Below are 10,482 nucleotides of genomic sequence, written 5' to 3' on the forward strand. Positions count from 1 at the left end.
TCATCCCTTGTTTGATACCTCGGGGTGGGGGGCGGGGGGGGGGGAGGATTTCAAGCTGAGAAGGGGCCTTCGAGGCTGCTGAGCCCTTTTTACAGGTGAGAAAACGGAGCCTTGGAGGGACATTGTGGGAAATAGATGGTGTCGGGGCCGGGGGTCCCCTGAGCCGATCGGCACCATGCCCACACTGCCAACCACATGCACTCTAAATGGATGGGCTGCCATAAGACACAGCGAGTTCCCTGTCAACCTGCTGGGAGTGCCATCGAGAGGACGTCTCCGAAGGCACGCGGGCTCTGCGGCTGGCATTCGGGGGGAGCCCGAAGAGGCTGATGGGCAGGTGGGAGGACGGGAGCACCGAAGTCTCCCAAGTCTCCAACCTGTCCGACTCCCTCGCGTTGCCATCGGAGCCTGGCCTTCTCTTCCGCCCGTACCCCTGGAGGTTTCAGGAGAAGTGCCTTAGCCATGTTCACACAGTGACTCCCAAACAGGCTTGGCCCCAGCCCGGGGAGTTTCCCAGAATTCAGAGCACTTGGGCCAGGCGAGAGACCACATCATCAGGAAAGCAGAGGGAAGGGGGACTGGCTGTCCTTATCTTTTCATGATCTTCATAAAAGACCTGACTGAAAGACTAAAGGTGGCCAAAGATGGGAGGTCCTGGGTTCCAGCCTGGCCTCGGACCCTTCCTCACCAGGTGACCCTGGGCAAGTCACTTCTCCCCATGGCCTAGCCCTGACCACTCCTCTGCTGTGGAACTAATACTTAGTGATCCCAAGATGGAAGGTCAGGGTTAAAACAAAACAAAACAAAAAAATGAAGTGGCTTTTTTAGGGGATGAGCTCCCCATCACCAGGAAGGGGACTACCTTGGAGCCGATACACAATACTGACTGGGTCTAAAAAAAAAAAAAGGAAGTAAAGGGGGAAGAGAAAGTAAGGGCCAAGTAAGCCCTTAGAGAGCCCCCCCACACACAGCCCCCAGGGCCTAGCATGGAGCTGCCCACCCCAAAGGCCTTCTGGCTGATGACACTGTGCCTCAGCTGCTGCCTGTTTTAAAGGGCATCAGAGCCAGAAAGAAAGGCTTGCCCACGCTGTAAATTTCATTGTACACATTGGGTGGGAGGGCCGTCCCTTTGGCCCCCTCCAGCCCAGAAGAGGCACTGGCCAGCTCTCAATGCCCACCTCGTCTGGCCCCAGGGCGGGAGCCTTGACGCTTCGAGTTCCAGGCTGGTCTGTGCAGAGACCAAAGTCCTGAGCTCTAGCCCTGTCGTAAAGGAGAGACTATTGCCAACAAGGGCAATAAGGGAAGGACGGCAGGGGTGGCGGCCCTGCGCTCCTTCTTTCTCCAGAGTCAGAGTTCAAATCCCGACTCTGCCACTTCCTCCCCAATGGGATCCTGAACAAGCCTCCCTTTCTGCTTCCTGGCTGTGCTCCTCGGGGCAGCCCAGCAGCCCGGCTGCCACCCGATTCCTCTCCAGGACTGCCTCTCCAAGGGGGACCTCAAAGGGGACGCACAAAGGCCTCCCCACCATGGGCCCAGCCACAGGAAGGGAAGCTCTGCACCAAGCTCAGGAGGGGACGACCTTTGGGGAGATGGGACTTGCCCGTGGCCTCCCTCTCCAGATGTGGCCTCCCTCGCAGCCACCAAGACTGAAGTCAGCGTGAGGGGGGCTCCCCCACATGTTACTCCAGCTCAAGCTTCTATAAAACAGGGGACACCCACAGCTGCGAAGGGTTCCTGATGGGGGTGTCGGCCTCTGAGGACACCCACAGGTGGGCAGGAGGGGGGCCAAGGCAGGAGCTTGTTTTGCGTAACTCTACAGGCTCAGAGTGGGGGAATTCCTTGAGAGCAGAGACGGCTGGTGCCCCCACTCCACAGACGAGGAAGACGACTCACCCTCCGCATCCTCTCTAGCCAACGTCTTGCTGGCTCCTTCCTCTCCCCCTCCTCCCAATGTGCCGAGAGAGAGCCGTCTACACTTGGGCCTCCCTTCCCATCCTGTTGGCTTTGAACCCAGCTCCTCAGCCTCCCCAAGCTGGCCTCTGACCCCCAGCTTCCAGGGAGAGGCAGTCCAAAGGGCAGGAGGCGGAAGAAACCTGGTACCTGGGGCTTGGGGGGAGGCTTGCGCAGGCGGGAGCCGACAGGGGCGGAACAGGGCATATGCTGTGGGACGTGGCCAACTCTGGATTCATTTGCTCAGCAGGGCTTAAGGCGAAGGAGGCGGGAGGGGGAGAATGGCACCAGCGCCCCTACAAGCACCAGACGACAGCAGACCCAGATTCAGAAGTGAATGAGTGCAAAGAGCTACAGATGTGTTTGGGAGAAAGCATCCAGGCTGTCTGGGGAGGTGGAGAGATCAGGCACCAGCAATGGCCGAGGATGATGAGGAAGCGTCCCGCTGCAGAGGCCAAGGGGAGGAGGCCCAGAAGCCCAAGAGACAGCCTGCTTCTTAGGAGAAAGCACTTTGTAGCAAAGTGGGCCCCAACACAATGTAGCCAAAAATTTGCCCAGAGTCTTTGTAGCCCCTGGGAGGACACAGGCAACCAGGTGTCTTCCCCGAGAAACAGCCTCACAAGGCATAGCCCAGACCAGGTCAGGCTGTGTGCAAGGTGGCTGCTGGCCGGGGATGCATAGGGGCAGCTGGGGGGCTGGGGAGCAACCTGGACTCAGGAAGACCCAAGTTCAAATCTGGTTGGCTGATGGGCCCTAGGTGAGTCACTGAATTTCTCAGAGCCCGTTTCCTCATCTATAAAATGGGGATGATAACACTAGTGCCCAGCCCTCTGGAGTGGAGGGAGGAGGTCCAGAGGTGAGATCTGAAGCGCTTCTTCTCCCTCTTTGAGAATTCTTTGAGCCTCAGAGAGGAGAGCCATGTCTCATCATGAGGAAATGCCAAAGCCGCTACGTCTGACTGATGGAACGGTGAAATCCGCCAATGGGGGACGGCATTCTAGACCTAACCCGCAGGAAAATGCCCGGGAACTGGAAAAGAGGCTTACGGGACAGAAAAGGGCCAGGAGGAAATGGATGGAAAGTCAAGGCAGCCATGAATTTTTTTTAAATCCTCCCTTCTGTCTTGGAGTAGATGTCAAGTATCCGTTCCAAGGCAGAAGAGTGGTCAGGGACTGGCAACTGGGGTTATGTGACTTACCCAGGGTCATACAGCTAAGAAGTGTTTTGAGGCCAAATTTGAACCCAGGACCTCCCATCTCTAGGCCTGGCACTCTATCCACTGAACCACCTAGCTGCCCGCTAGCCATGTATTTTTTTAAAAACAGTCTACTAAAGAACCTCTTTCTGCCTTAGTTTCCTCATTTGTGTAATGGGGATAGCTTTCTGGGGAGCGAGATTGTGCCAGTACTAATTGTTCAGGCCCTCCTGGTCATGGATGTCCCTCCCTCAAATTCTAGTGGCTCTTTGATCCCAAATTACCTTTCCAACTTGGTCCACTGCTCTATCTCAGCTGGCCTTTTCTGTTCCTCATTTACGGCCCTGGATTCTCCAGCATCTTTTGCCCGGACCCCAGTCCCTTCACTGCCTGGCATGCACACCCTTCCTCATTTCTGCCTACAATCTCTCACTCTCTTCCAGCCTCCGTTAGACCACCACATCCCTCCACTCTAGGCCCCATCTCCTTCGCTCTTTCCACACCCTTAAATCGGGCTCAACAAGGGGAGGGCCGGGGCAGGACGCTGGGTGGGAGCACTGGAACCTTCCAACAAAATGGTTCTGTAGTACACCAAAAGCCCACAAGGAGAAAAAGACCCGATCGGGAAATATGGTTATGTCCAACACGTGGCACAAGAAAACCCAAAGGAACTAGCCAAAGTTGGGCGGGGAAAACACCCAGTTCACAACATCTCATTATTTAAAGGAATGGAACAATTTTCAAAAGGAAACAAATGGAAACCCCTGAAAAATGCTTAGCCTTCCAAATAAGCTGAGGATGCCTTCCCATCCTATTCCTACCATATGTACAGCCTGGGCTCATTCTGAAGATTTTCAGTTTCCTCCTCTGTAAAATGAAGGTGTTCTACTAGATTCTGGTCCTTCGACCTTTTAGCTCTATGACAGGTGAATTTAAACATCTTGGAAGTACCCTCTCACGCCTATCAAATGAGAAAAGAGGATTAAAACCAAGCCAGTGGTGTTATGGAGAAACAGGGACACTGGTTCACTGCTGGTACCATTGCAAACTTGTAAAAATCCTTTCTGAAAAACAATCTGACAGGATAAAATAAAACAAGAAGTTACAAAACTCATCAAGACATTTTGGCCCAGTAAATCCATTACTAAGTATATCATATACCGAGAAAGAGTTTTCAGAAACCAACAAGCCTCCCCACTGCCTGAGTACCCCAAAGAGAACTAACTGTTCGAAGACTTTCACAGAAGCATCTGTAGCTGTAAAATACCCACCCAACGAAAGGGGAATGATGACGTTCATCATCGTACATGAAGGCACTGGAATACCACAATGACTTTAAATGGACAGATGTGAGGAGCATGGAGAAATCTAAAAAGACTTGTGAAAAAATGCCAAATGAGTGGTATCTGATGGGGATGAAATATTACTGTGATGGAAGGAATGAACTGGAAGATTTCTATGTGAACTGGAACGACCTCCATGAACTGATGCAGAGTGAAAGGAGCAGAACCAAGAGAACATTGTACACAGAGACTGATACATTGTAGCACCATCAAATGAAACTGACTTTGCTACTAGTAACAATGCAATGACCCAGGACAATCCGGAGGGACTTAGGAGAAAGAATGTATCCATACCCAGAGAAAGAACCGTGGGAGCAGAAACAAAGAAGAAAAACATGATTGATCATGTAGTTCAATAGGGATATGATCCGGGTTTTGATGTTAAAAGATCACTCTATTGTAAATATGAATAACATGGTAATAGTTTTGAACAATGATACATGTACAATCCAGTGGAACTGTTTGTCAGCTCTGGGAGTGGGGAGGGAGGAGAGGAGGAAAAGAACATGAATCATGTAACCATGGAAAAGTATTCTAAATTAATTAATCAATTAAAAATATTTTAAAACAAACAAAATGCCAAATGGAAAAAAAAAAGCCAATCAAGAAGAACAAAGTCCCCAGGAACTCTGGCCACTAAAGAGTGGCTAAGAAGGAAGGAATGAAGAACTCTCCCAGGTGGAGACAAAGGGAGGGGCAGGAAAGCTGGGATGATGTTTTTGAGTTGAATCTAATTAACTTAAGTGTAAGTAGATATTAAGGAAGTTTGATTAGCAATGCTGATAGAATTGTTTTTGTCAAGGCATTTCTATATTTAAGAAATTTTCAACCCTTCCTTCCATCTTAGAATCAATACTGCATACTGATTCCAAGGCAGAGACTTGGCAGGGTAGTATGACTAGCCCAGGGCCACACAGCCAGGAAGTGTACGAGTCCAGATTTGAACCCAGGACCTCCAATGCCTAGGCCTGGCTCTCTATCCACTGAACCCCCTTGCTGCCCCTCCCTAAGCCCATCTTAGACACTTTCTCTTTGCAGAGAACTAGGATACGTGTTAGGAGGGGAATACAATTTTTAAATAAAACACAAATCTTACAGTCGAGACAACCATAACAATGTATACAAGAGTTCTTCACAGAGTTGCTCAACAAATATTCATCACTGGGAGAAAAATACAAAAACAAACCACCCTTGCCCTCAGGGAACTCCCCATCTAATGCTAGGGATCTGGGATGGGCAGTGCTGCGAATGCCCCATCCTTACACCCTGGGGAAAGCAGAGGGAACAGAATTGAAGATTTTCCAGGGGGGAAGTGATCTGCACAAAGTCATAAAGTAGACAGAGCCATAACCTCGTTGGGCAATTGGCTCCTAGCTCCATCCCAGCTCCCTCCAGATGCCTTCCTTCACTCTGCTTCCTCAGGGAGGAGATCTGTGACTCAGCAGGGCCTCATGGCAGAAAGTTCCAGGCCCAGCTCTGCCACTACCTCACTACATGACTTCCACTCGACAGGCCCAGGCATCCACAGCATAGTGGAGAATGCTGGACTTGGGTTCTAGAGAGCCTCGAGCAAATCCTGCCACTCATGCCCAGGGTGGTCTCAGGCAGCCCACTTCCTCCTCTGAGCTTCAGTTTCCCCAGCTCTAAGACCCCCTTGAGCTCTTGGCTTTCACACAAGGTGGTGTCCCATTGTGCCCAGCTAGGTCAGAGAACCCAGGGCATCAGATCAGAGAGCGAGAGCTAATGGCTCCTCAGAGCTCATCTAGCCTGGCTTGTTTGGGAGGCCTGAAGATCCAATGTCTTAGTAGACATCTTCATTTCTTTTTTTCTTTTTTATACCCTTACCTTCTGTCTTAGTGGGGGTCAAGTGACTTGCCCAGGGTCACAAGGTACCAGGTATCCTGGGCAGGATTTAAACCAAGATTTTTCAAGCTTCTTCTAAGGCCCAAGGGCTCTGATGAGCTCTGAGAGGCCAGGCCTGCATTATTTAGCAGCCAATTATAGCAGCATCTGTATATCAGCTTCCTGTCTTGTCCAGCTCTTTTCTCTGTCTCTCCTCTGCTGTGGGCTGGGTTCCTCAGGGCTTCCTCTCCACCCAGTCCTCAGACTTCCTACCTCTGGGTTCTCTCCATCCCTTGCTTCCCCTTCCAGAGCCGGAGACTACTGAAGGGAGAGGAGAGGAACAGGAGAGGCAATCCTTAGGCTGGACAGGGGAGCGGAGCCTTGGAGTGAGGAGGCCCTGGCCGCCACACTTGCTAATGTGCTATAATTCTCTTATTTGGGTGAGGGAAGGCTCGGGGCTCTGGCCTTGGCTATTGTCATCACGTTTGCTGAAATACGATCACAATGTAGACACCCAGACAGAGACACGGGGAGATCGTAGGAGACAGAGGCAGAAAAGGGAGAGAGACACACAGAAGGAGAGATGGGGGGGTTGTCCCCTAGAGAGTCCATAAACCCCCCAATTCCCTATGACTAGCACTCCAAGGACAGCACTCCTGGAGCTGTTTCTAGGCCCCATGAATGAGGCTCTCTCAGAAAGTCCCTGGAGCTAAGGGTACAGCTCTGGGGCCACTAAAAACCCCACAAAAGCAGTTTCCCAGCAAAACAATTAAAACTGAGGAGGAAGGAAAAGTACTACTGAAACACAGAACTTGAAGTCAAAAGGTCTGGGTTCGAGTTCTGTGTCTGTCATTTAACTCCCATTCTGCCCCTAGACAAGGCCCATTCCTCAGTTTTCCTACCTGTAAAGTAAGCAGAAGAACTAGATTACCTCTAAAGTCATAAAATCAAAGATTTAGATGGAAAGAGTCCTATCAAACCAAGAAACAAACGCCATTTTGGCATTAGGTAAATCGTCCAGAATGCTGGAGATGGGAGAGTGGAGTCAATCCGTCACCCAGTCCTCTGCACTAGGCAGAACCCACCTGGATGGATGCCTCGAGGGGGGAGTGTCCTGAGGAAGGTAATCAGAGGGTTAAGTCCCAGAGAATCTACAGGGGAGATCCGAGAGGTGTCTTCACATATCTGAAGACAGGCCGGAGGGGGAGCATTTCAAAGAAGCATCTGGGGTTACTAGACAGGAGCTGTGAGGGCCAGCTTCTCAACTAGAGGAGCTACCCAAAAGGGGAATGGGCCACCTCAACAGGGAATGAGGGGAATGAGGTCCCCATCGGTGAGGTCACCAAGCAAAGGACAGGCGTTCACTTTGTTGGCTGTTCCCTAATGGGCGATGGGCTGGCCTCAAGGCCCCGAGGTCCCTTCCAACTCTCAGATCCTGTGAAAACCTGGGTTCGAATCCTAGCTTCGTTTCTTTAAACCTCAGTTTCTTCCTCGGCATAAATGGGAACATTTGGATAGATTTATTTAAAGCATGGGCACAAGAAGAGTGCAATGATAGGATGAGATGATGGTACAATAATGAAGAGGGAGAGGACGACAGAACTGACTCTCTCCCATAGTGAAAAAGGTGGATGGGACAGATGCTAAAGCACCAGTTGGGGAGTCATGAAGACCCAAATTCTAATCCCCCTTCAGCTGTGTGATCTTGGCCAAGTCCCTTCCTTTCTCTGGGCCTCTTAAAAGAGAGGGATTTGGACTTAAATGATCTTCCAACTCTAGAGCCTATGAGATGAGCTCAGAGTGAACCCCAAGCGGCTGCCTAGTCCTACCTGGAAAGATGAGCTATGTGAGCTGTGTGCCCATCACTGTGGCCTTGGTCTTCCCACCTGGCCATCCCCCACACCATTTCCTCATCTCTGTAGTCCAGGATCCCCAGCTTTCTTGGAGATTCAGCTCAAGTGGTCCCCTGGAGAAGGGCAGCCTCAGAACAGCCAGTACCCTGCCCGGTCTGAGGTTATCTTTACCTCGGATGCACCTTTTTACACATGCCCATAGCCTCCCCAGGCACAGTAAGCTCCTGGAGACCAGGGCCTCCAGGGTACCCTGAGGAGACAGAGAATCTGCCTCTCTTAGACTCCCCAGAGCCTAGCACAGGGCCCGCTAAGGAGCAGCAAGTGCTCAGGATCCTTCTGGGCATGGGAGATTGCTGCCCCCCCTCCGGAATGCTCCCCAGGAGTTTGGATTCGAACTGGAGAAACAAGAGCAGCTGTATCAGGAGCCCCAGAATAAGCACCCGGGAAAGAAATACAAATCAATGAAGGAGTAGCACTCTGGGGCAGCAGGCTGGCTCAGTGGATAGGGAGCTGGGCCTGGAGACCTGAGGTCCTGGGTTCCAATCTGGCCTCTGACCCATCCTAGCTGGGTGACCCTGAGCAAGTCTCTTACCCCCACTGCCTAGTCCTTACCTCTCTTCTGCCTCAGAACCAATGGGTTCTAAGACCCAATTCGAAGGTCAGGGGTTAAGAGAATGGTAAGGCCCAGGCCTCGCTCTGCCTTCCCCCTTTAACAAACCCACTTCTTCACTCCAGTGCTTCCCCTCCTTGGCTTCTTTGGCCTAGAGAAAGTCGGCTTTGTACAAGGTGTTTGCAGGTTGTCTCCCCCTCACACTGGAAGCCCCTTGAGGAAAGGGACTGGCTTTGGCCCTTCTGTAGCTCTGAGGCTTGGCCCAGTGCCTAGACCCTAGAAAACCCCCCATAAATGTGGATTGCTTGATTCACCCTTAACAGTCATCAGGCTTCAGTCCTGGTGGGCCTCCAGGTTCATTGCTCACAATGGCCCATTTCTCCAGCCCCAGCTTTCCAAAGTGCTTCCCTCCCTCCCACCCACCCACCAAGTAGACCAGATGGTGTTAGGATTATTATTCCCCATTTTGCAAGGGGAAACTGAGGCCCCCAAAACAGGAAGTGACGAGACCAATGTCACACAGCCAGGACCAGGCAGGAGAATTGGAATTCAGGTCCTCCCCACTCTAAATCCCCCAGATCTACAAGATCTTTTCCTAGACTCCCCAGTAAAAATGGCGTTGGGGGGCAGGAGGGATGGCCCTGAGCCCTATCCCCAGGGAGAGATGGCTCTAACTTGTAGGGGAGCCCTGGAGCTCTAGGACTGTCCCAGGTTCTTCCCTTTCTCCAGTCCCAAGCCCATCCCCCCACCCCCACGCACCAGGCCTCGATCACCGGGCTAGAGTGCTGCTGGAGGCCGAGGAGGGCAGCCCCAGGGCGGCCCGGGCCCAGGCCCAGGCCACCGCTGTGGGCCTCCACCAGGGCCCCAGAGCTCCAGCCGGGATGGGGGATGGCAGAAAGAAGGAAGGACCGCGGGGGGGAAGCAGGGATGTCTCCATCGACCCCTCACCCCGTTGGGCCGGGAATCCTGGGGACCCTCCCTTCCCCCAGCGGGCCTCAGCTACAGTTTCCAAATCACTGTTTGGAAAGGATCCCCCAGCAGCGCCCCAAGTTTCGGAGGGAGCCCGAGCCCCACCCCAACCCTCCCCCCCCTCGGCGATAACTTGAAAACTTCTCGGCCGTGGTGGGGGAGGGGCAGGGAGAGGCCAAGCCCACCTCACCCGCGCCCCGATCCGGGCAGCCCGGCTCCTTCTGGGGTTCGAGGCCCCTCGCTGCCTCCCCCCTCCCCGCCAGGCTGAGCCGGAGAAAGGCCCCGGGACTCACCTGGGGCGGCCTGGCGGGGCGCTCCGGCACCGCTAGAGAGGTGGGGCCAGGGCGGCGGCGGCGGCGGTAGGGCGGGAGGGGGTGGGGACGACGGTCATACTCTGGGGGAGCGCGGCTTCATGGGCGAAGTGGGCATAGCGCTCCCGTGCCCGCGGCCCAGGCGGCTCCGTCCATGTGGGCGCTCAGCTCGTCACTTTCATTGCCGCGGCTCCCTCCTCCCCTCCGAGTGTGTGCGTGTGTGCGTGCGTGTGTGCGTGTGTGTGTCCGTGGCCCTCTCTCCTCCCCCTCGCCTTCTCTGTCAGAGCTGCCCCAACTGGAGAAAATGCTTCCCTGCAGGTCCTGCCTGCGCCCCGGGGGGCCTGGCTAGCCTCCGGCCAGCCCCCTCCCCGGGGATGGGCGAAGGGGCGAAGGGGCGAAGGGGCGAGGG

The 10,482-nt window shown here is 53.4% G+C and overlaps 1 protein-coding gene across 1 annotated transcript in view; it reads right to left on the reverse strand.

Annotated features, from left to right (window-relative positions):
• ZC3H7B (zinc finger CCCH-type containing 7B) overlaps positions 1-10,380 on the reverse strand; it is a 75,581-nt gene extending 65,201 nt beyond the window's left edge. Inside the window, exon 1 of the mRNA XM_044677406.1 lies at positions 10,056-10,380. The gene's annotated coding sequence lies outside the window, so the exon portion shown is untranslated. The remainder of the gene's footprint in view (positions 1-10,055) is intronic.
• Positions 10,381-10,482: the final 102 nt, after the last annotated feature.

Source organism: Gracilinanus agilis, chromosome 5, assembly GCF_016433145.1.
Source record: "Gracilinanus agilis isolate LMUSP501 chromosome 5, AgileGrace, whole genome shotgun sequence".
In the NCBI taxonomy this organism is placed as follows: domain Eukaryota; kingdom Metazoa; phylum Chordata; class Mammalia; order Didelphimorphia; family Didelphidae; genus Gracilinanus; species Gracilinanus agilis.